Consider the following 24,931-nt stretch of genomic DNA (forward strand, 5'->3'; position numbering starts at 1 on the left):
ATTGCTGCTACTAATGATAAGGATATGTTTATAGCTTATATCTTAAATGTGGATGATAGTCCTACTGAGCCTGCAAACAGTGTCCTGCTACAGTATTGATTTACAGAACTGTTGGTTTAAATGTGATATCCATTGCTGCTACTAATGATAAGGAATGTTTACATGCTCACAATATATCTTATGTCTTTATGTTAACTATATTGAAATAGTACTATAACTACCTTGACATGTGATAACTCTTGTTTTCTCTACATCACTTTGTCTCTTCTCTCTCCCTTCAATACCTTGCTCTTCTTGTGCTATTCCTGCACTAGTCTCTAGAAACCAACATATCTTGTGGAAAGGACCCTACCCAAATCCCTGCTGTTGCATCACACAGCCTAAATTCCCTGCATCCTGTCTCAAGAAAACAAGAAATACCTTGCTCTTCTTGTGCTATTCCTGCACTAGTCTATAGAAACCAACGTATCTTGTGGAAAGGACCCTATTTAAATCCCTGCTGTTGCATCTCACAGCCTAAATTCCCTGCATCCTGTCTCAAGAAAACAAGAAAGTATGTTGTTGTTCTCCATATCCTGCCAGTAAAATTGTAAACCATTGTACTAAAGCTTTAGGGGTTCAAAAGCACGCTCCAAGCCAGGACAGCCAGCAGCCTCTACCTCCCTCTCTTAACTACACTATTACCCACTTACCTCCTAACCTTCGCAGTAACCCCTTTTACTTGCAGTCACCCCTTCCCAGTTCTATAACCAGCTAGCTCCCTCTCAAATGTACCTGCAATAGAAGACATGGTCACTAGGTGGCACCCTTATCCCAGCCTCCACCTCCTACATACCCTCTGTTCTCTTGCTTCATTACCTTAACATTTCTGCTGTCCTAGACCTTCTCTTAATTCTCTCTCCTCACCCTTTACTACAACTGTCTACAACTACCTATTCCATCACAGACTCCTTACTTATCTCTGCTCTTACCCACTCCTGACTTATCTAACTTACCTTCAGTATCAGTCTCTGCTGATTGTTTCTTCTCCAGCTGCTTTACTACCTGTCTCTAGCTCCAGAAATTAGCCCCCTTCAAACTCCTCTACTGCCTGTCTTCTCCCTGTCCCTTGATTCCCTATCTGCCTTAGCCCTTGGTCCCCATCAGTCTCTGCCCTCACTATTCCTGCTTCCCTTGTATTTAAACCCACTGCTCTTCCTTCAATCCTATCTGTCTCTACCCTCACTATCCCTACTTTCCTTGTATTCTAAACCTCCTGCTCTTCCTTAATACCGACCCATAGCCATCTTAATGTGGTTCATCTCTTGCCCCTCCTAGCTGTACCTGTCCTTCACCTTTCTCCCCTCCCCTCTCCACCTTTTTATCCTCTGAAATCCCATAAATACCCTGGGTCATGTGTGGCACCATCTTTAATATCTTGGAAAAGCCCTGGCTGCTGTCCGCTCCTGTCCCAGCGTCTTTTGCCTCAGGTATGTAGTGTTTGCTTGTTGTTATTTTTCTCATCCCTAAAGCTGCCTTTTCAAGGTTTTTGTGCTAGTATACAGCCCAGCAAGCTCCTGTCTGGTGCCCTGCAGAGTTCTACAGCAGCAGAGAGACAAACAAAAGACTTTGGAGTGCTTAAGTATCATGTTTTCTGCATTTTCTTGTTGCCTTTAGCTAATTCTACCTAAAACTCTGATTTTCTAGAGTTTCTGTGATTTAAAAAGCTTGTTTCAGCTACATATTGTACTTATTTTACTGCCTGCCCTTTAACAAAGTAATTTTTGTGTTTAAATTACCTGTTTAACTGTTGTAGGCTACACACTCAAGTGTGATAGGCATGTCTGTGAATTTAATGTGTTTTTTTGATTGTATCTGCTTTATTTTCTGAAAAAAACAAACAAAAAAAAATATATATATATATACTTGTTTTCCCGCCTTTCTAAGCTAGTATAGTCCAGATTTCAGGTTAGTGCTGAATTCAGGGCTGCGTTACAAGTTTCTGCATTTGCCCATACCTTACTTGGATAGAAGGAAGTTTCTCTGTTCACTGTGAGAGAGGGAGCTTTGAGCAGCCTATCTGTCCCTGGAGGAGTGGTTTCAGCCCAGAAATTAGTAGTCTATTAGCCACTTTGGGCTAATTTCTATCTTTTTTATTTCCCTGCTATAAAAAACGCATTTGTGTGTTTTTTGCACGCCGGGCAGTGCTGGTTATCTAGGTTATGACTATTCCTGGCTCCACAAAGTCTACTCTTCAATTTTTCCCTTGGAACTAGACAAAATTTCAACTTAAGCACTCAAACCATTCACTTTTCTTCACGGCACTTGCTCAAACCTCATAGCAAGCACTAATAAACCATAGCACTAGACCCCCCCCCCTATACTGTAGAGAAGGACAAGGCTCTCTATCAACCTTAACAGCCAGTCAGTAAAACAGTTCACTGTACCTATCCAGGCATGTCCAAAGGGCAGTTTCAGGTGTACTCTCCAGTTCAACTGGTGAATCTGGGCATTTTGAGGCAATGTTACAATTGCCTCATGTACACAGACAACCCTCTCCTCCTTCCACCAAACACTAATACATGCAAGAGATGCAATTATACAGCCAAACTGGAGGTTAAGATCTCTCAACCCAAGACCGGATCAGGCAGTAAAGAGGAGAAGGGAATTACTTGCATCACACCACCAGTCTCACATAGACCTATGAAACCAGCACCGGCAAAAAACACACATAAATGCAAAAAAAAAATACTCTGAGGTTCTAAATAAAAATCTGCAAAAGCAGCAGAGACCACCAAAGCAGACATCCAAGCAACCTCCACCCCCCAACACAAACCATGAAACACATACTCACAAAACCAGTGTGCCACACAATCACAGCCCTTAAGGCAAAATAACATACCCAACAAACTAGTAATAGGTGACTCTATAGTCAGGCACACTGACGTCCCACTCACTTGACTGAACAAGGTGAAGGTTACTGTTAGCTGCATGTCAGGTGCCATGATCCACCACATAACACAAACACTCAGGTCACTCCAGAAAAAGTACAACTATGACTCTCTCGTTGTCCATGTTGGTGTGAATGACCTGAGCCATACCTCCCTGGACTACATGAAAAGAGGCATGGAGGAGCTCTCTGATCATGTAGCCAGGCCGGTATGACCCTGACACTGAGTAGCATCCTGCCCTCACTAAGAATGATACCATGGTATAGAGAAGAAATTATCAATTTCAACAATTGGCTAAGCTTCTGGTATCATTCAAAGGGAATCCAGTGTCTGTCAGTCTGGGATGACATGCTCGACAAGCCACACTGCTTTGCTATAGATGCCTTGCACCTGTCACCCTTAGGCTTTCAAATACTGGGCAAGGCTCTTGCCACCCCTATAGTGTCTTTTTTACACAAGGCTCAAAAAACAAACACACCACCGTAAATAGCATAAGTAACAAAAAACTGAGGGTAATGCTACTCAATACCAAAAGTCTAAACCTCAAAGTGCACTCCTCAGTATGGAGAAAATTGATATATGTGCAGTAACAGAAGCCTGGTTTAAGGCTCCAGAGAGCACCCCAGCACTACCAGGCTACAACTCATATCATACATTTTGGACACAAAACCCGGACCAAAATACAAACGTCAGGGGGAGTATCCATATTCATCAAGGATACCCACACCTCCAGGTTAGTGGCACAGCACGATGCTTCAGAGATCATCCACGTGCAACTAACAATGGGCAAAACTACAATTCAAATTATAGTTTGCTACAGATCACACACCATGTCCCAGGACCCCCACTCCGCATTCCTGGAAACACTGGGAAACATAAAGGTCCTATCAAACACCCTGTTATTGGGTGATTTCAATTACCCAAACATTAACTGGGAGAACTACTCAAGTACAAACTCCCTTGCCCAACATTTCCTAGAGTTTATAAACTCAAATGCCCTGAATCAACTGGTTAACACCCCCACCAGAGGTGACAACATATTGGACCTGGTCATCACCAACATGGGCAACCGGTGTTCCACATCAGAGGTCAACCCCTCGCTGGTTAGATCTGACCATAAACTAATCACTCTGGATATTCACATTCTGCCACCACCTCCGGTCAAAGAAACCACAGTGAAAAACTTTTCAAAAGTGAACTTCACGTTACTTAAGGTCGAAGTGGGAAGTTTCAAAGCCCCCATGCTAAAGGATAACTCTGTCCGAGCTGCAAAATCCTTTACTAATGCACTCTACGAGCACCAACAAGAATGCGTGGATCATGCCATCACAAGCAAAACCAAGACTCACTCCTCCAAGAAAAGGAACCCAGTCTGGTGGACCCCTGCCATAAACAAGCTGTACAACAGAAGGAGGAAACTAGCAAAGAAAAGAGTAAAGTCCCAAGAAGGGAAGACATCCCTGATCAGTATCAGGAAGAAACTACGTTCCCTCATAAAATCATCCAAGGCTAGCTTAGAAAGAGACATTGCCAAGGACTCCAAAGCTAACCACAAGGCATTATTTAGCTATGTCAAGAATCTAAGTGGCAATTCTCAGATCTGCTCGGAGTTAGTGCAGAATAGCAAAAAATACACTGAACCGACCAGTATAGCCAACATCCTGGCAGACAGGTTGAGTGGAAACTTCACCCACCTCTCGCCCCCAAAAGGGCCTATAACTATACCAGAAGAATGTAGTGCCCCTGAAATCACAGACACGCGGGTAAAACAGCCCTCCCCAAAGCCAAAAACACAGCATCAATGGGACCGGATGGTGTCCCAGGCTGTGTCCTACACAAGCTCAAAGATGAACTAACTCCTCACCTAAACGCACTGTTTAAACTCAGCCTCTCCACAGGCTAAATGCCCACAGAGTGGCGCACATCAACGGTTATTCTGCTCCACAAAGGTGGAGCCACAACAGACCCTGGGAACTATCATCCTATAAGCCTGACTAGCTTGGTCTGCAAAGCTATGGAGTGCATCATCATGGATCTCATTAACAGAGACATTAGAAACCTCCAAATACTGGACCCTATCCAGTTCGGATTTGTTAAGGGCAGATCATGCCTCCTAAACCTGATGGACTTCATTGAGACAGTTACCAAGACTATGGACAAGGGAAAGGTGGTACACACAGCCTACCTAGACCTCGCAAAGGCCTTTGACACCATTCCCCTCTCAGGTATTATAGACAAGCTCACCAGCCTGAACATAAACCCCTACATCATGAGATTGGTTGCCAACTGGCTCATGAACAGAACCCACATGGTAAGAGTTGCGGGAGCTAGGTCTGACTCTAAACCGGTTACAAGTGACATTCCTCAGGGCTCAGTCCTAGGACCCTTCCTGTTCAGCATATACTTCTCAGAGATACAGCAGGCAAGCACAGGAGGACTATGGCTGACCAAGTTCACAGACGACTGCAAACTAGGGGCTATAATTGACTCGCTGGCTGACACAAGCATCCTCCAAAAGGGTCTCACTGAGACAGATACCTGGTATCAAAACCATGGCCTCAAGCTAAATGCCAAAAAGTGCATAGTCATCCCCTTTGGAAAAAAACAAAGTACCCACAAACTACCACATAGGTGGTAGCCCCCTAAATACGGAAGATGTAATAAGGAATCTGGGGACCCAAGTAGATAGTAACATCTCCTTTGATAATCACATTGCCAAAGTGGTTAGAAAATCCTTCTACTTGGCCCACCTAATCACAAAAGGGTTTGCATCCAGATCGAAAGAAGTTATTGGGCCCCTCTATGCATCACTCATCAGACCCATCATAGAGTACAATGTCCCATTTGGGATGTACCTTACAAGACACCTGCAACAACTGGAAACACCACAGAAATACCTCACCAAGAGGATCACTGGCCTCAAGCAGATGCCCTATGCAGCTCGACTGAAGAAACTCCAGATGTACTCGGTTGCATACCGCCTACTCAGAGGTGATTTCTGCCTGACATACAAGGCCATGTTCAACCCAGAATTGATGGACATGCTCCACCTAAAGAAAACCATATCCCCTTGAGCCACACGCTCCAGGAATCTAAACCTCACCACAACAATAAATAGGATGTGCTGGAGGGATAGATTCCTGTCCCAGAGACTTCCCATACTCTGCAGCAAGATTCCAATCTACATTAGGCAGAGCTCCTTGCTAACCCTCTTCTAGAAAAACCTTGATGAGTGGATGGAAACAGAAAGTTTACCCCAGGGGTCACTTCAATGGCTCTGCTGGGCAGAGGCACAGGGAACTAATCTAAGGGGGCAACGAAAGCCAGCACATTCCAGCCAGGATTATAAATGCCTTCGAGCAGATAGCCTAGTACCTACTTATGAACTTATTATATAGCCATAATGAGTGTGACTGTTACTGATGGGTGAGGATTGGGGTTGGCTGAATGAAAGTAACCTACCCTTGTGTTATTTGTTGATTTTAAACAATCATTGTCTGGAATAACAGGACTAGTGTGTATTAGTGAAAAGTAAGGTGGTCTACTTAACTGGACACCTGATATGCATAGACAGAGTAGGTGTAATTGCTATGCCTATTTTCTGTGGAGGAAAATGACTAGCTACCTGCTGCTGTTTTCTTATTATTTTGATTTTGCAGAGTTGACATGATTATTTGAAGCAACAAGCAGTACATTAATGTGTAACGACTGGTTGCTTAGAACAAAGGTGAAACACATTACACAACATTCTTCTTTTATGATGATCAGACTTCTGAATTGTACACAGAAGTGGCTATAAGTGCTTGATAGGGTTTGCCTGGATGAAACTGACTGTTGTCACTTGCTTAGTTTAACAGTCATCTCTCAATAAATAAATAAAGTAAGTGATAAATGCATCACGGAATGTCCTGACTTTCAAAACTTCTATGAGTTGATGTCACCTCCCCTCCGACCATCAGACATATAAGGCTGAATAAGTGGATTTGGACATAGACTTACTAATCACTTCTGCCATGAATTCCACCTATTCTAAAACCTGCCCTGCTCATAGGTGCACACAAAAGTATTTGTGTGTGTGTGTGGGGGGGGGGGGTGCTTAGGCAATGTCATTATATCTTTAACATTTCTCCCAAAACTCAAAGGCCTTTATATCTTGTGTTGAGATGGGAGCAGGGTAGTTGTTATTTCTTTAACTTTCCTTACAAGCTTCAGAGGGGTATACAGAGAGTCACTATTTATAGCAGCATGCACTGTCTCTAGAAGTAATATGTCGAAAATATTATTGAAATCATTTTCTTTTTTCATTTTTCTCACAGTTAAACATCTGATACATATAAATGTGGCTATCTTTTGGGGAAGAATAAATAAGTATATGCTTTATATTGTCTGATGGGAAATATACTGTGTTTTATTTGTTTTCTTCAGTTTTGTGCCAGTCTGACATCAGAGGGATACATAGAAGGTGGCTGCTTTTTGGGGGTAAGGTGTGATGAGACATGCTGTATATACATATGCCAGCAGCAGCAGCTTGTAATATTACTGTGGGCATTTATGTCTTAATTTTAATCCCAATAACATAGGGGGATACACAGAAAGTGACTATCTATATTGATGTGGGGGGGGGGTCAGGTACTATTCTCAGATATGATGTATGCATTCTCACAAGCATTTGTCTTCTCTGTTTATTGTGAATTGGCGTTTGGTCAGCTTTGACCATTAAAACTTGGATACAACTTATTTTTTACTTGAAATTAAAAAGTAAGACTGAATTTCTTTTTTGTGTGCATGACTTTTGCTCAGGTCATCACTGGATCAAATGGTTTGAAAAAAGAAACTCTAAAATGATCATCAGAGCATCTATAACTCCATGGCTCCTGGAGACCTACCAGCCCCCTGACCCCAGCTTAACTTAGGTTTTCCGGAGTAGTCTTGCTTAGTTAGGATGTGTTGAAAGGATGCAAGAAAAAAAAGTCGATAAGTAAGACAGACTTTCTTTCCTTAATCATGGTTTTCATCCAGACCATCAGTGGGTGAAAAGGTTGTTTTTTTTTTTTTTTTGTTTTTTTTTTTTAAATCTGAAATTCATTTCAGAGCATCTAGAAACTTTATGGCTTCTGGGAGCCTAGCTTCCCAAGGATGCCTGGCTTAATACAGGTTTTTTTTTTTTTTTAGTTTGGAGGGTGAGGAAATACAGCCCCCCCCCCCAAAAAAAAATATATAATTTTTGATCAATGCCATTACTTTGAATGTCACAAACCTGTTCCAGTCTCATGATTGCTCAAGTGATTTCTGAGAAATTTTATTTTGAGGTTGCATAGTGGAACTGTATGGATATTTTTGAATACAGCATGATGATTCTGATATGCAACCCTGAGACCATGCAGGAAATGGTCTATAACCCAAGCTATGAATTAACACAAAATAGTAGAGCTTGTATTCAGATTACTGAAAGGATACTTATGATGCATAGACACCTTAGAAGAGGTACTTTAAACCAGTCCAGACATATGCAACAAGATCTTGGGAAACTGTTTCATTCTACACAACATGACATTCTTCTAGCAACCTTCAATAGCAGGTGACCATCAATCCACAGTCTTCCATGATAGTCATAATAGAAGAATAAAGACAAAGGAGAGAGTCTTGGGAAAACCATACATTAGCAGTACCACTGCCATTGTAGAAAAAGGCACAATACATCACACCACTGGCAGAAATGCTCACATGGTCCTCAACTATAGGCCATGCCTCACAAAACGCCAGAGTATAATGATGCATACTTTATCACTTCCAAGCTATGCAGAAGACTGCATGAACTTGCCAAGCTGTCTATTGGTTATAACCATACTTGCAATGGTTAGGGGAGGACATGGAACTGTTGTCACTTGTGTAGGTAGGGGGGGATAACAGTGACAGATGACTGCAACATTATAATATGATGCAAAGTCATGGAAGGTGGGTATGGTAACTATACACTTTGGGAAGTTGTGAGGGGTAAGATCCCATCCATAACTTATGTGACTGTTGATGTCAAATATCTCACAACCAAAAGGCACAACAGTGCTGATGCTCCAGGCCTCAGTTCATCACAGCAAAAAACAAATGGAAGGGCACTGCAGCGGTGTAGAAGAAATTGTAAATCACTAGCCCAGGAATCAAAAGATGAAATTTTAATATTCTTGAACAAAAGCAAGCCAGAACAACATAAAACTTTTTTACAAAAATAACTTTTTCAACATTCATCTTTTGATTCCTGGGCTGGTGATTTACAATTTCTTCTACACCTCTCCAGTGCCTTTCTGTTTGTATTTTGATGTCAAGTATGTTGGCTTACAGTATTGGGGCTTGACGCAGTTCTTATCGTGGAAGGGATAACACTATAGGACCATGCATGAGTACCCTGATGGGGCATTGCATGCGTTGAATTTGATAAGCTCTATTGCCCATCACTTGGATGGCACCTACAACTGTGTGTGGCCAGCTACATGTCCACATGCAATAAAACAGGGACACAAATATGACTTTACATCTAGGGACAAAACAGGTTAGCCCATGGATTTGTATGGTATGCTATGGAATGTATATAACTATGACCACAACCTCCATGCCTTTATTCACCTGGTTATGTGTTGCAAGCCTTGCTATTCACAGCCTAACCATAATGTCTAGCCATATCTCAGTATATGATCTTGGATCCCACACCCCTTCTAGCATGTCCTTCCTTTAGTTTTCTGAATTCACAGTTTTAATAGTCCTTGCCAGCCACAGTCATATGGCATAATGTATTGTCATTCTCCTGAGTTCACAGTTACACATACACCATGAAATCTGACTTGCTCTCACTGACATCCACCACAGACCTTGTTGTTGCTGTTACTTAAGTACTTGACCTGGAAGTCCATATTGCTTAACTCTGGGAAGCTCTATATTTTTAGAGGCTTTAATAAAATTCATGCAGTAGTGTTGATGTTTTATATCATGTTAACAAAATCCACAGGAAAAAAATAGTTAGGTTTCCTTCTCCAGTCTTTCATAATTTATGATTAGCCTTCTGTGGTTACCTCTGTATGCTGTTTTCTCCTGTATACCCCAGCTCCTCCCCATTTACATCCTGAACAAAAATTACCTATGATTTGTGTTCACCCACTCTGGTGTGCTAATTGGCCAATAATGAAGCTATACATTGCTAATTACACACATGAGCATGCACTGAGTAAGTAATACTGGCTTGCTTAGCCGTGATGTCTTTCACATCATGTATAAGAGCATTTTCAAGGAGCCCTTATGCCACACTGCAGGATAGTACTATCTGTCTTTTTACCACAGAAGCTCTCTTTTTATATCCAGTCCTCTGCTCATTAAGGTGCTATTCACTGCCTGATGCATATTTGATTAGCTCTGTGTTGCTTCATGGAGTGACCATCTTGGGCTGCATAGACTTTTTCTGTGAATCCCATCCTTAAAGTGAGAAATTGTAGTCCTGCAATTTTTATGATCACCATAATACTTGTTTTTATTTTTAATATTATCATATGTTTTGCATTGTAAAATAATGTTAAATTGTTAATTGCAGAGTAATTCTAGAGAACACAGGTTTGATACAGTAACGTCTAGGAATACATACAATCATAAGATAGATACTGTTGGAGGAGCCTTTATACTGTTTTAAAGGGTTCTGTATTTAGTTAATGGTAGTATAACCTCACTGTTTTCTTTATTACAATGATATTATTAACAGCTTGGTAGAGGAGATTATGTCTCATCAGCATCCTTTCTATGCCTTTGTAATTCAACTGTCAAGACTTTCTGCTCTTGTCGATTTTCGTTTTTTGATTTTAGTCTATATTTTCAGTATATAACAGCTCAACAACTTGTTCTGTTTTGAGTGTTCTTAGGCTTACAGTTTTAAATAATTGTATTAATTCAATAATATTTGACTGACTCAATGCAAAGCTATAATGCTCTGAGTAGTAAAAAGGAAACTGAAATAATATATTTTAATGTTTTTGCATTTAATGTATTTAAACTATATATTTTTATCCTGAGATACACAATATGCGACAGGTCCCTGTATGCTCGATGTGGCACAGGATAGAAATGGAGAAGTAGTCTTTCTAGTATGTGTTGATTCTATTTTTTTTTTTTTAAAAAGCTTGTTCAAAATTTAAGGTTCAACCAGGACTGGACACATACAACAAGGATAGCAGAGCACTTTGTACTACTGGTACATTTGTTTGTGCTATAACAACAGTGATGGACTAGGAAAAATCTTCTCCCAGTCAAATAAATAAATAAAAGACGATTATCTGATGTATTTTAATAGTGTTTCTGTATTCATACAAAGCCAAAGAGCAGTCTTTTGCAAGATGCAACACATTTTCCATAATATTTTACAGTGTGTGTTACAGTCTCTATTTGTCTTAGATTTGAGACATCACAGACTTGTTATATGCTTGATTTCCGAATTAGAAAATGAATGCCATTCATGATTTGCATGTTGGAGACCACAATCAGAAATAAGGATGTTTGGAATGTCATAACTTGAAAAAAACGAAAAATAATGACTGAATATGGCAACGTATCATATAGCTTTATGACATCATGATATTTTGAACAATGTTCTACAATAAATGGAATAATGAAGCCTTTGAAATGGACCAAATCTGTTGCTCCTTTATGGCCTGTCTGCTGTTTAATGTGGCAGAATTTTTACATGTTGGTCAAGAGAAAATGATGCTTCTTAGGCATTGGTAACTAAATTTAACCAGTTAAAAATATTGACCAAAGTTGTATGGTGTTAAGATTTTCAGATTCACTGTTTTGAGAATTCTGTTTCTTTCGCTACAAAGACTAGAACACCAGTATACCTCTCAAATGTACAGATTTCTGCCTCATATTTTTTGGTCTGCTCCTCATAAAATCTATGTTTTTTTGCCAAATCACTGAGATGATCTCATGACTGAAGTCAATGAATAAGGGCTTTAATATCTTGGAAAAGCCCTGGCTGCTGTCTGCTCCTCTCCCAGCATCTTTTGCTCAGTACTCTGCTCTTCTTGTACTATTCCTGCAATAGTCTCTAGAAATCAACCTATCTTGTGGAAAGGACCCTATCCAAATCCCTGCTGTTGCATCTCACAGCCTAAATTCCCTGCATCCTGTCTCAAGAAAACAAGAAATACCATGCTCATCTTGTGCTATTCCTGCACTAGTCTCTAGAAACCAACCTATCTTTTGGAAAGGACCCTATCCGAATCCCTGCTGTTGCATCTCACAGCCTAAATTTCCTGCATCCTGTCTCAAGAAAACAAGAAAGTATGTTGTTGTTCTCCATATCCTGCCAGTAAAATTGTAAACCATTGTACTAAAGCTTTAGGGGTTCAAAAGCATGCTCCAAGCCAGGACAGCCAGCAGCCTCTACCTCTCTCTCTTAACTACACTATTACCCACTTACCTCCTAACCTTCGCAGTAACCCCTTTTACTTGCAGTCACCCCTTCCCAGTTCTATAACCAGCTAGCTCCCTCTCAAACGTACCTGCAATAGAAGACACGGTCACTAGGTGGCACCCTTATCCCAGCCTCCACCTCCTGCATACCCTCTGTTCTCTTGTTTCATTACCTTAACATTTCTGCAGTCCTAGACCTTATCTTAATTCTCTCTCCTCACCCTTTACTACAACTGTCTACAACTACCTCTTCCATCACAGACTCCTTACTTATCTCTGCTCTTACCCACTTCTGACTTATCTAACTTACCTTCAGTATCCATCTCTGCTGATTGTTTCTTCTCCAGCTGCTTTACTACCTGTCTCTAGCTCCAGAAATTAGCCCCCTTCAAACTCCTCTACTGCCTGTTTTCTCCCTGTCCCTTGATTCCCTGTCTGCCTTAGCCCTTGGTCCCCATCAGTCTCTGCCCTCACTATTCCTACTTCCCTTGTATTTAACCCACTGCTCTTCCTTCAGTCCTATCTGTGTCTACCCTCACTATCCCTACTTTCCTTGTATTCTAAACCTCCTGCTCTTCCTTAATACCGACCAATAGCCATCTTAATGTGGTTCATCTCTTGCCCCTCCTAGCTGTACCTGTCCTTCACCTTTCTCCCTTCCCCTCTCCACCTTTTTATCCTCTGAAATCCCATAAATACCCTGGGTCTTGTGTGGCGCCATCTTTAATATCTTGGAAAAGCCTGGCTGCTGTCCTCTCCTGTCCCAGCGTCTTTTGCCTCAGGTATGTAGTGTTTGCTTTAAGTTATGTTTGTCTTCCCTAAAGCTGAATTGTCACAGCATTAACTGTGTGCCTTATAGTTGTTATTTTTTTGTTACACATTTTGTAAACCTGTTACAGCGTCCTTGTATCATGCCACCCACGTGGAGCCATTTCTGAGTGTCCTGTACTCAATTGTTTGTTCTAAGCCCGTAAAAGACTTTTTTAATACTACGCCACCGATGTGGAGCTATTTTTGAGTGTGCCCGAACTTAACTGCTTGTTTTAAGCCCGTAAACGACTTTTTAGTACTATGCCACCAAAGTCGAGACACTCTGAGTGTGTTGTAGCTTATTATTTGTCCAGCTATTCTCTAAATGCTAAAATCAGATGTGACTCAGATTAATTATTTGTCCAGCTGGTCTCCTAATGCTCCAATTTAGACGTGCCCTCTATATTCCTTACATTGTTTCACACAGTTCTGCATATGTATTGTTAATTTGAAACCATTTCTTCACGAGGCTATACCCTTCTGTTTTTATCATTATACAGTACAGGGTTTTGTGTATGTTCTGATTCAAACACTGTTTAATTTGGAGACATTACAGTTGTAGCCTGCATTATCGACAATTAGATCGTTCAAGACAAGAATGGCTATTCTGAATGATTGTTACCCACGTGGTGGAATCTTTTAGCGATCTCTCGCTCTGCAGAGTCCAAGGTGTTTAAGAGCTATCACGGGCATACTGGAGTTGCTCATGCTATAACAGTGGGCTATGGTACCTACTCAGTGCTAAATTAAACATCTCCCTTGCTCCGTAGAGTCCCAGGAGCTTTATTGCTATAACGAGCATTTTCATGTAGCTGTTCCTGTCGACTGTTGCATTCCACTACTCCATTGAGTAGCTCTAGTATCATAATTAATGTCTGATACCCACATTGTGCAACTTTATTTCATTTATATAGCTCCGTAGAGTCCCAGGAACTGAGTCGCTAATACAAGCATACTTGAGTAGCTGTCCTGGTTGTCTGCTGCATACTACTTCTCCTTTAGTAGCTTATTTAGCAGTAATACGATTTGTTACCCACATTGTGCACCTTAGCTTTGCCCTAGCTCTGAAGCGTTCCAAGAGCTTAATTGCTATTGCGGGCATACTCGGGTTGCAGCTTTAAGCGCTTCAATAGCTCTTAAGGGTCCCAGGAGCATAGCGTAAACTCTTGCATTTCTCGAGCTCATATCTCTATTAACTGCTGCATTCTATTCCTCCATAGAGTGTGCTGTATTTTCTCCTAGGTGTTTTTTCCTACTTGGTCTAGCTGTTGATGTTGTGCATATTTCTTCTTTAGTTGGGTCAAGGCTTGTCTGCTGTCTGTCCTAGCTCCTACGCATGATCATATTGAGTATACTGTACTGTTTTTCCTTTGGTAATTTTTCTTTAAGTGGGTTTACATATATTTATAACCATCACAGGTTTAATATAGCTTATGTCTTAAATGTGATGGTAGACCTACTGAACCTACAAACAGTGTCCTGCTACATTATTGTTTTTTTTCACAACTGCTGGTTTTAATGTGTTACCCATTGCTGCTACTAATGATAAGGGTATGTTTATAGCTTATATCTTAAATGTGCATGATAGTCCTAAAAAGACTGCTAACAGTGTCCTGCTACAGTATTGATTTACAGAACTGTTGGATTAAATGTAATATCCGTTGCTGCTACTAATGATAAGGGAATGTTTATATGCTCACTATATATCTTATGTCTTTATGTTAACTATTGTGAAATAGTACCATAGCTACCTTAACATGTGCTAACTCCTGTTTTCTCTACATCACTTTGTCTCTTCTCTCTCCCTTCAGTACCCTGCTCTTCTTGTGCTATTCCTGCACTAGTCTCTAGAAACCAACCTATCTTGTGGAAAGGATCCTATCCAAATCCCTGCTGTTGCATCTCACAGCCTAAATTCCCTGCATCCTGTCTCAAGAAAACAAGAAAGTATGTTGTTCTCTATATACTGCCAGTAAAATTGTAAACCATTGTACTAAAGCTTTAGGGGTTCAAAAGCACGCTCCAAGCCAGGACAGCCAGCAGCCTCTACCTCCCTCTCTTAACTACACTATTACCCACTTACCTCCTAACCTTCGCAATAACCCCTTTACTTGCAGTCACCCTTTCCCAGTTCTATAACCAGCTAGCTACCTCTCAAACTTACCTGCAATAGAAGACCTGGCCACTAGGCGGCATCCTTATCCCAGCCTCCACCTCTTGCATACCTTCTGTTCTCTTGTTTCATTATCTTAACATTTTTGAAGTCCTAGACCTCCTCTTAATTCTCTCTCCTCACCCTTTCCTACAACTGTCTACAACTACCTATTCCATCACAGTCTCCTTACTAATCTCTGCTCTTACCCACTCCTGACTTATCTAACTTACCTTCAGTATCCAGCTCTGCTGATTGTTTCTTCTCCAGCTGCTTTACTACCTGTTTCAACCTGCTCCGTTCGCCCTGCAGCTCACTCCGCTCATCTCCTACCCCCAATTCCCACCCACCCCAGGGGTCCTTCTCTTATACTAATTTCCCACACCTTTTCTTCCTCCCATCACTCTCAGGCTACCTTACCATTGGCCACAAACTCCTATTCATCCTTCTCTAACCACTCCCTATTTTTCCTACCACACCCTCCAATTTTTGTTCTTCCCTATCCACAACTACAATACTCCCATACCTACAACAAGACACCAAACTAATAATCCATCCAAATGTATAAACTATCCACCCCAGCACACTTACACTTGTACCTGTTATTTCTACTACTTATTCGACCACCATTACTTTTAGCCTACATACTTGCCTCCTATGAACACTCATTATATCCACACCTTTATAACCCCAATAAGCTAATTACCTCTTCTTCCCTACCAGTACTCTCTAACCATCTAAACATAACATCTGCACCCAGCTATCTACTGTCAAAATTTCATAGAATACTCCACATTAGGTATTACAATCTCAATCCCAGAAAATCTCCACATCTATACAGAAGATTCCCAACTCCAACCTTTCTAATACAACCCCTCTCATTAAAAGATGGAGACATCCACCCAAATCCTGGCCCAACAACACTTCCTGCCATATAACTCCACAATCCCAATCAATTCAACACGTATTCCCTTACTCAACCAACAAACTCACTCTTCATAGCCCACCTCAACATACATAGCATTAATAATAAAGTCTCACAACTCCATGCTCTCTTGGAAGTCTACTCTTTTGACATTCTTTGTTTAACAGAAACCTGGCTAAAGCCCATAACTAAAGACAATGAAATCACCCCATCCGGATATTTAGATTTGATCGTGTAGCAAAGAAGGGCAGGGGTATTGCTATCCTATTTAAATCAGGTCTACAGATCACCACATATGACTTTAAACCACCTGTAGAGTCTACTGCTGAAATTCCTATTTCCAAACTTCAATTCAACACTTTCAAATCCATCTATATTATCTGTATCTATCTACCTCCTGGCAATAACAATGTCACCATAGAAGATATCCTCTGCTGGCTATCACAAAACCTGCCCCAAGAAACCATTATCATAGGCAATTTTAACATAGATTGGAATTGCTGTTGCAGCAGCCACCCTACCACCCACATTTACCTATTTGTTTTTTTCTCAAACCATTACCTCCCCTACCAGGATAAACAAGCCTAATAAGAAAGAAAGTGCCTTGGATTGGATTCTTATAAATAACCATTCCCACACATATGAATCTGAAACCCTCCCTGATGATATTAGTGACCACTCACCTACCTACATCATCAGGCATATGACCAATGTCTCCATTCCAGCCAATTTCAGGTATATTAGGTCCAAGAAAAACTTTAACCCTGACCTCTTTCAAAGCGAACTAAGAGCATGCAACTGGTCTCCCTTAAAACACCTCCCATTGGAGGAAGCTATTAAATACTTTAATTCCAAATTCCTAGCCATTCTAGATAACCATGCACCAAACCGCTCTATTAGAATTAAAACTAAATCTGTCCCATGGCTTTCAAAAGAAACCAAACAAAAAATCTACCTCAGAAATAAATACTGGGCCAAATGGAGAATGACAAAAAACTCTGCAGACCATCAAAACTTTAGACAACTGAGAAATGACACTAAAAAGCTATACTGCCTGATAAAAGAAACTACTACTTACAGTTCCAGCAAACTAAACATAATAACCCACAAAAATTCTGGGCAAGTATTAACCAACTACTACACCCAGGTCAATCCATTACACCTAACCCACAAGGCACAGACCAGGAGAATCCAAAGCATACTGCCAATGCCTTCAATACCCTTTTCACTGAGGCCATTCAAACACTTTCCGGTCACCTATCACCTAATACCTTCACTTTACCAACCTCTAACACAACCCCACACCCTCCATTTCTCTTCCAACCTGTCCCTACAACATATATTCTTTCCCTTATCCAAAAACTTAAACCTTGCCCTCCTTCAGCAGACCAAATACCTGCTGAATATCTACAGAAATCAGCCAAATCCATCGCCTATCCCATTTTCATTCTGATTAATAGAACCATTAGTGAAGGACACATCCCAAGCATCTGGAAAGTCTCCCATATTATCCCCCTTCATAAAGGCGGAAACTCTACTGAATTCTCCAACTACTGTCCCATAGCCCTACTTTCACCTTTGGTAAAACTAATGGAAAAATACATCCATATGCAATTGCTAGACCACCTAATCCAAAATAACTTACTTTCCAGCTGTCAACATGGTTTCAGACCTTCCCACAGCACTACTACTGCCCTCCTTTCCTTTACTGACTGTATTAACAAAAAAACGAAACTCCAATATGCTCTCCTCTGCACTATTTATCGATCTGTCCAAGGCATTTGATATGGTTAATCACCAAATACTTATGAATATCCTCAAATCCCTGTCACTAGATGCACTCACTATTAAATGGTTCCAATGCTATTTAGATAACAGACAACAAGCAGTGCTTTGGCACAACTCTTTATCTACCCACCTGCTCGTTAACATTGGCGTCCCTCAAGGGTCCATTTTAGGGCCTCTTCTTTTCTCCATATTTATCAATGACGTTCATCTAGCAATCCCCCAAGCTACATGCATTCAATACGCTGACGATTCTACACTTATATGCACAGCCACATCCACTTCCAAACTTCAGTCCCTTACCCAAGAGGTATTTAATACAGTAGAACAATGGTTTACACAACATTGCCTTCTCTTGAACCCTAAAAAAAACTAAACTCCTCCTTTTCAATCCTACTCGTAAGTCCGCCCCAATATATTTCTCAGTTACATCCACTATTGGTAATCCCATATCACCTGACCCAACTACCAAACTACTTGGTATCACCATAGACAACAATCTTAACTTTGACATCCATATCAACAATACTATAAAAACCGTTAACAAAAAACTAGGCTCTCTCTACAGAGTCAAACCCTTCCTTTCACCAACAGCCAGAACAACTATTGCTTATACCCATCTAATCTCTACACTCCTCTATGCCTCACCCATATTTACTAATTTATCTAAAAATAACCTCACCAAACTGGAAATCTCCTACAATAACACTGCCAGGTTTGCTACTGGCAACCCATTTAGAACCCACCAATGCTAGAATCTTAAGCAGCTAGGATGGCTAGAAATTCAGAATCTGCTTAAATTCCACCAACTAACCATTGCTCATAAGACTCTTTACCAACCTTCCAGTACTCCTGTACTATCTACCCTCATCATTCCATATAATAATCTAAAATCCTTGCGCTCATCACAGAAACTTCTTGTAAACACCTCTAAATCAAATAACAGGGCTGGGGATTCTCTTTTCAGTAATACTGTTAGAAAATCCTGGAACCTTCTCCCCAGTGAACTTTCCTCAGTTTCCTCTACATCACTTTTCAAAAACAGACTGGAACTTTTCCGGAGAACACACTGGCTATGCCCCTGTACTAAACCTGACTAATAATTTTTCTACTCATAACAGGCACTGCCTACCCACTACTTCCCTATAACTAGTTCTACTTTCCTTACTTACCACATTACCTTTTTCCTATTCCAAACCCTTCTTTTCATCCCCTGAGCTGACCCTCTAATATACTGATTCCTAATTCTGTCCATCCTTGTCACACCCAGTGCAAATATTAACATCTTTAACTCTACCACTTCCAGCTCCGACTCCTGCCTTTTTGTCAATGCCACTGTCTCCAACCCATACAACATAGCTGGTCTCACTACCCTCTTGTAGACCTTCCCTTTCACTTTTTCCCAGCCACTGGGGATGCACAAGAAAGTGCATTTCTTCATGCCAGTCCCTAGCCTGGATAAATGGGGAGGGTTACGTCAGGAAGGGTATCCAGTGTAAAACGTCTGCCAAATAACATATGAGGACAACAATATGCGGACAACTTTTCAAACTTGTCAGTGTGTGCGCTATTTTCTTTTTTACTTTTACAATGCGTATAGAAATTTGGATTTAATTTAAAAATGCTGTTTCAAAATTTTATAGCACAAATACTGATGGTCATTTGCTATACAAAGCAGTGTCACATGGAAAATAGACTAAGCATGAGTATCAGTAAACTTTTATTCCTTTGAGTTCATATTCATTGAAAATGCATCTGGCCAGTGACAATATAAGTGTACCTTGTGCCCCAGTCTGTTTTCATACCATGGGCCCTTATACACATTTCTATGGCCATGCATAAATGCATGTGTGCTTTGATTCACCTTCCTGATAGTTTAAAATTATATTTCTTATTTAATACAGCAACACTTGTTACAGTGAGTTTTACATTAGTAGTTTTGAACACTTTTTTCCCATATGCAGTTTAACAAAATGTGTGAACTAATAATGACAAAAGCATCTATTTCAGAACATTTGAACCAAAAAGTCCAATCAAACTGCTGTCATCATAATTCACCAATACCTGTACTCAGCATTTTCAGCCACTGTATTGATTGGATTCACATCACATGTCTGATTGTAATTAAAATGGCCACAGTAAAGTATTCCAGTTTGCTTTATACAAATGCACATTAGTCTTGCATAAACAAGCCATGACTTTTTCAGTTTATCAGCTCAGCAGAGTCTGTCAGTTTTTCCAAACACATCCCCCAAACACAGAAGTTATAGCTACATTGCTAATTACATCATTCTCAGATGCCTGTGGTAAAACAAACAAATAATAATAACAATAATAATGACTAAAGTTACATAGTTCAGATTTGTTTCACACAAACACACAGTAACCAAAATATTGCAATTTAATTCCCATGCATGCACATGCACACTAGTCCTAGAAAGACAAATTAGAAACTATTTAAAAATGACCAGATGATAAGGGCATGAGACACTTTCATCTGCAAAGAGCCCACCCCCACCAGCAGTTATAGCCACTTTCTAATGGTGTAAACCCCCTGCTGTTGGGAAGAAAAAATTACATGTACTTTATTGGTAGCTTTGGATGAATTACATGAAACTGTATAAAGATCACTAGCATCATGCTATAATATGTACTGTAGTTTAAACAGAAGAGTACTTAATGAGATAATCAGAAATAATAACCATCTGATAAAATATGCTAAGCCAACATGCACAACCTCTGCAGAAATATGTCATCTGAATAATTCCATATTAAAGAGAATGATTATTCTGACATGATACAAAGTGTGTATTATTCATTTCTACCACAAAGCAGCTGCATAGGTGACATAACATAAGTGCACAATAGTTGCCAGTCTGGATATGTGCATATTGTTTACTGCTGCAGTAGCAACTGTTGTAGAAGGAAGAACCATGTGGCACACCACATATAGGTTAGCTTTATATTCACTGTTCTTAAAGTGGTACTCTTACTTTATATATTACACTGTGCTACAATGACACAACAAAGTAGCAGGTTCAGAATTTGCTGTAGTATATACAATAAATTATGAATATATGCAAAGTAATCACATTGCATATATATATATATATATATATATATATATATATATATATACAATAAATTATGAATGCATGGAAAGTAATCGCATTGCCAGACCAGAAGTATGACATTACTAAACTTCAGAAGTTAAAAATGACTCCATCTCTCATCTGTGCAAATGTATATTTCACTAAGCTGTTTTGGATTTGGGGCTATAAGCAGATGTGATACCAAAGGTGCAAGCCTTGCAACATTTCTGTTTCATCTATTTATTCTAAGTTCTTTAACATATGCTCCCTTTTTTCATTATTACTTCTTTTGTCTTCCATGGTATGGGAGTCTCCTCTCTGGCTATATTCTTGATTCCACATTAGTATCAGTGTGAAAGTGTTCTTTAATTTTCTCTATTTTACCTATATATTCACAGAAGTCAGAATACTTGTAGGCTTTGTATTCTGATACTTCACACTGATTCCACTGAGTTTAGTACATTTAGGGTGCCATACCTCCTAATAATGAGTTGTTATTTTACCCTCACAAATATATTATGTGATTCAGAAAGGCTTAATGCAATGAGGAAGCCGTATCTTGAAAGATTTACCACTGAGGTATTGTCCTCAATTTAGTGCAGACAGATGGTTAATGTTAATGAGCACTGTGTTCTCCAAAGGAAATATTCACAGATCCCAAATTACTTGGTAAGAATTACCCACCTCAGTAGAATTTTATGCTAGGAGGCAAAACTGAATCCCATTATGACATAGCAGTTATTCACTGCTATGGGAATGCTGATGGTACGAGAACACTTATTGTACGAGAATACTCGTGCTATGGGAATAGTCATGATATGGGAGTACTCATGGTATGGAAATACTGATGGTATAGGAATACTTATGGTATGAGAATATTCATGCTATGGGAATAGTCATGATATGGGAGTACTCATGGTATGGAAATACTGATGGTATAGGAATACTTATGGTATGAGAATACTCGTGCTATGGGAATAGTCATGATATGGGAGTACTCATGGTATGGAAATACTGATGGTATAGGAATACTTGTGGTATGATAAATTCAACAAAGCAATGAGAAGGATTTCAGTGTGTCAGTGTGTGTGCATGGGCATATATGTTTGTGTGTGTGTGTGTGTGTGTGTGTGTGTGTGTGTGTGTGTGTGTGTGTGTATGTGTGAGTGTGTCCATAGATAGGGGATGTTGAGTCTGTGTGTAAGTGTGTGGGTGATTTTGTAAGTGCAAGTAAGTGTGGGCTGCACAATATTATATTCAAAGACATGATAATAAGCCACTAATAATGTGTTTCTCATTGCAGCTTTACCTCATATCTGAATCAGAATTTCTGTCCATTGCATTAATTGACCAAAAAAAAAAACAACACAATGTGCATGAGAGAAGAGAAATTCTGAGAATCCCAAGGAATGTATACATATATCTGTATGATATTCAATTTCACCTGGTATTAGGTATACAGTTTGTTCTTTGAATGCTTGTCATACTTACCTGTACTCTAGAACACCTTAATGAAGTACATGAGTTTTGTATTTAACATGCAAATAGTGAATCCTTCCAGATAAGTTCTATTATCTGGATACCTACCTCAACATAATTTATAGGCTAAAAGGTTCATAGCTTCGTAAGTTCTTACTATGATTACTTCTAAGGAGACCATCATTGCCTTTCTTTTATTTCATATCTCATATTATTTTTTTCTATGTATTTTTTCCCACATGCCTTCTGTCCATTAGGTCTCACCCCTGATCAGACATACTCATTTGTTCCCATTTACCTGGAGGTTTTGCCAGGTTACTGAGGAAGAACCAGCCAGGGCTGGCATAATTTATGCAACCATGAGTTAGATTTATACTGTCATTGACATGCTGGCAATGAGGTTTCATATTATGGACAAACACAGACCCCTAGTGAAGAAGGGTGGGTTGATGTATGTCACCACAGTGAGTCACAATGCATTTACCATACTGGTGTATGCTCCCACAGAGGCATTAAGGAAGTTAAAACCCATTGTTTCTTTGGTGAGCTGAACTTCCACCTCCAGGTCATGTATTTGGATCCCAGCCACATCTCCATGGGGAAAGTTACAGTATGAGGCTGTCTGCATCCCACCATCTCCCAAGATGGGCATATCCATCCTCCTCTATCCTTGCTGTTAAGCATTCAAAATGCTAATCAAACTTTGTTTACATATGTTGTAGTCAAGGCTTTATCTCTTCAAATCCCAGGTCCCATAGCTCATATAATTTACTTTTTTTTGTCTTCATATATCTTTTTAATTTCATATTAAAATTAATATTAATAGAGTAGAAAGAAGCAATAACTGCATGTATACAGTAGAAAGAAAGGGTTCTAGTTAAGCATGACAGTTTCAAATTCAAACATCTTAGTGAACATGATGCATTATATCGGTTCATTTCATATTACTGTTTTGCCTTTTAGCTCAGCTTGGTGATTTATATTGTGCAGAAAATGTTGTAATTTCACAAGCACTCTGGTACATTAGTAATTTACTTACAACTTATCTGAACAACTGCACAAAATGCATTCCTTATCTAGCAACATAGAACAATTATCCATTTATGACTATTACCAAATTAAATAATTTAAACATGCCCACATTATTACATCGTTTACATAACATTTTCATAAATAAATGCAACTAAAACAGTTTAATGTCATAATACTGCTTACTCTCATTTTTATTTCTCACATCACCGATATGCTTCATAATTCTAATTTTAATTTGTATTTTTGGTTGACCTATGCAGTTTTACATTCTCATAATTTCACCCAGTAATAAATAGTACTCCGTAAGAATGGGTTTCTGATATTCAATTGAATGAAATTTCCCCGACAGACAACAGCTTGAGAAAAATTTGCTGAATGCCACTTTCAGCAAACAATAACAAAAGCTTTTTTTTTGCAATGTGCAAGACCACTGCAGCCCCCTTGTGGGGGAAATTGCTCCCAGCCTTCAGCAGTCCATTATCTCACTCAGTAAGGTTCTTTGTTTGTGACTAGGTGTGGCTGTTTTTCTCATGTGCTTGATTTTCTGGATTTCTTATTTATGTCATGAGCCAGGGTTCCAGGGATGAGCAAACCATGGTTCTAGGGAAGCTACCCCTCACAGAACATTAGGAGTTGCGAAAAATGCCTGAGTAGCCTCCATGTACATTGTATATGATAGCCTGTACATTGTAGACAACCTGACGGTTGATGGATTGTTATCCTTTGTGGTTCACTGATCTCCTTCCCAGTTCACAAGATGAGGCCTTTATTTCAATATGGGTACATTCAATGTCTCCCAGTACCTCAGGTTAATAGGCTGTATTCCTGAAATTATGCATGATGTTGTCTTTCTGCCCCCGCATGCTGGAGTATGGTATCAAGAAACTGATGAATTATTCTCAAAGAAGACATCTGAGGTAACCCCCACTGTGTCCCCAGGAGGGCAATGAAATGTCCCTGTATCTAGTATACATAAAGCCACGCATACCTTAGTATCCACTGGGAGAGGCACTCCATGCCTGTCATGGGGTGCAGATGAGGCTGATACATGGCCACAATTTCTTGTATGGTGCCTGTATTTGCATAGTACCGATCAACAATGTCAGTGCTGTGGAGTCCAGAAAACACAAGGTCAAACACTACCCGGAATATCAGTGACAGTAAGGGCCTCTTGTACATACACATTTACTATGCAGCAGCAACTTAATATTATTTAACAATAACTTTAACTTCAACATAAACGTTTATCTGGATTCAGATATGCTGTAGGTGCAGCTCCATT

Source organism: Protopterus annectens, chromosome 3.part1 (genome assembly GCF_019279795.1).
Source record: "Protopterus annectens isolate FY-2018-M chromosome 3.part1, PAN1.0, whole genome shotgun sequence".
Taxonomy (NCBI): Eukaryota; Metazoa; Chordata; order Ceratodontiformes; family Protopteridae; genus Protopterus; species Protopterus annectens.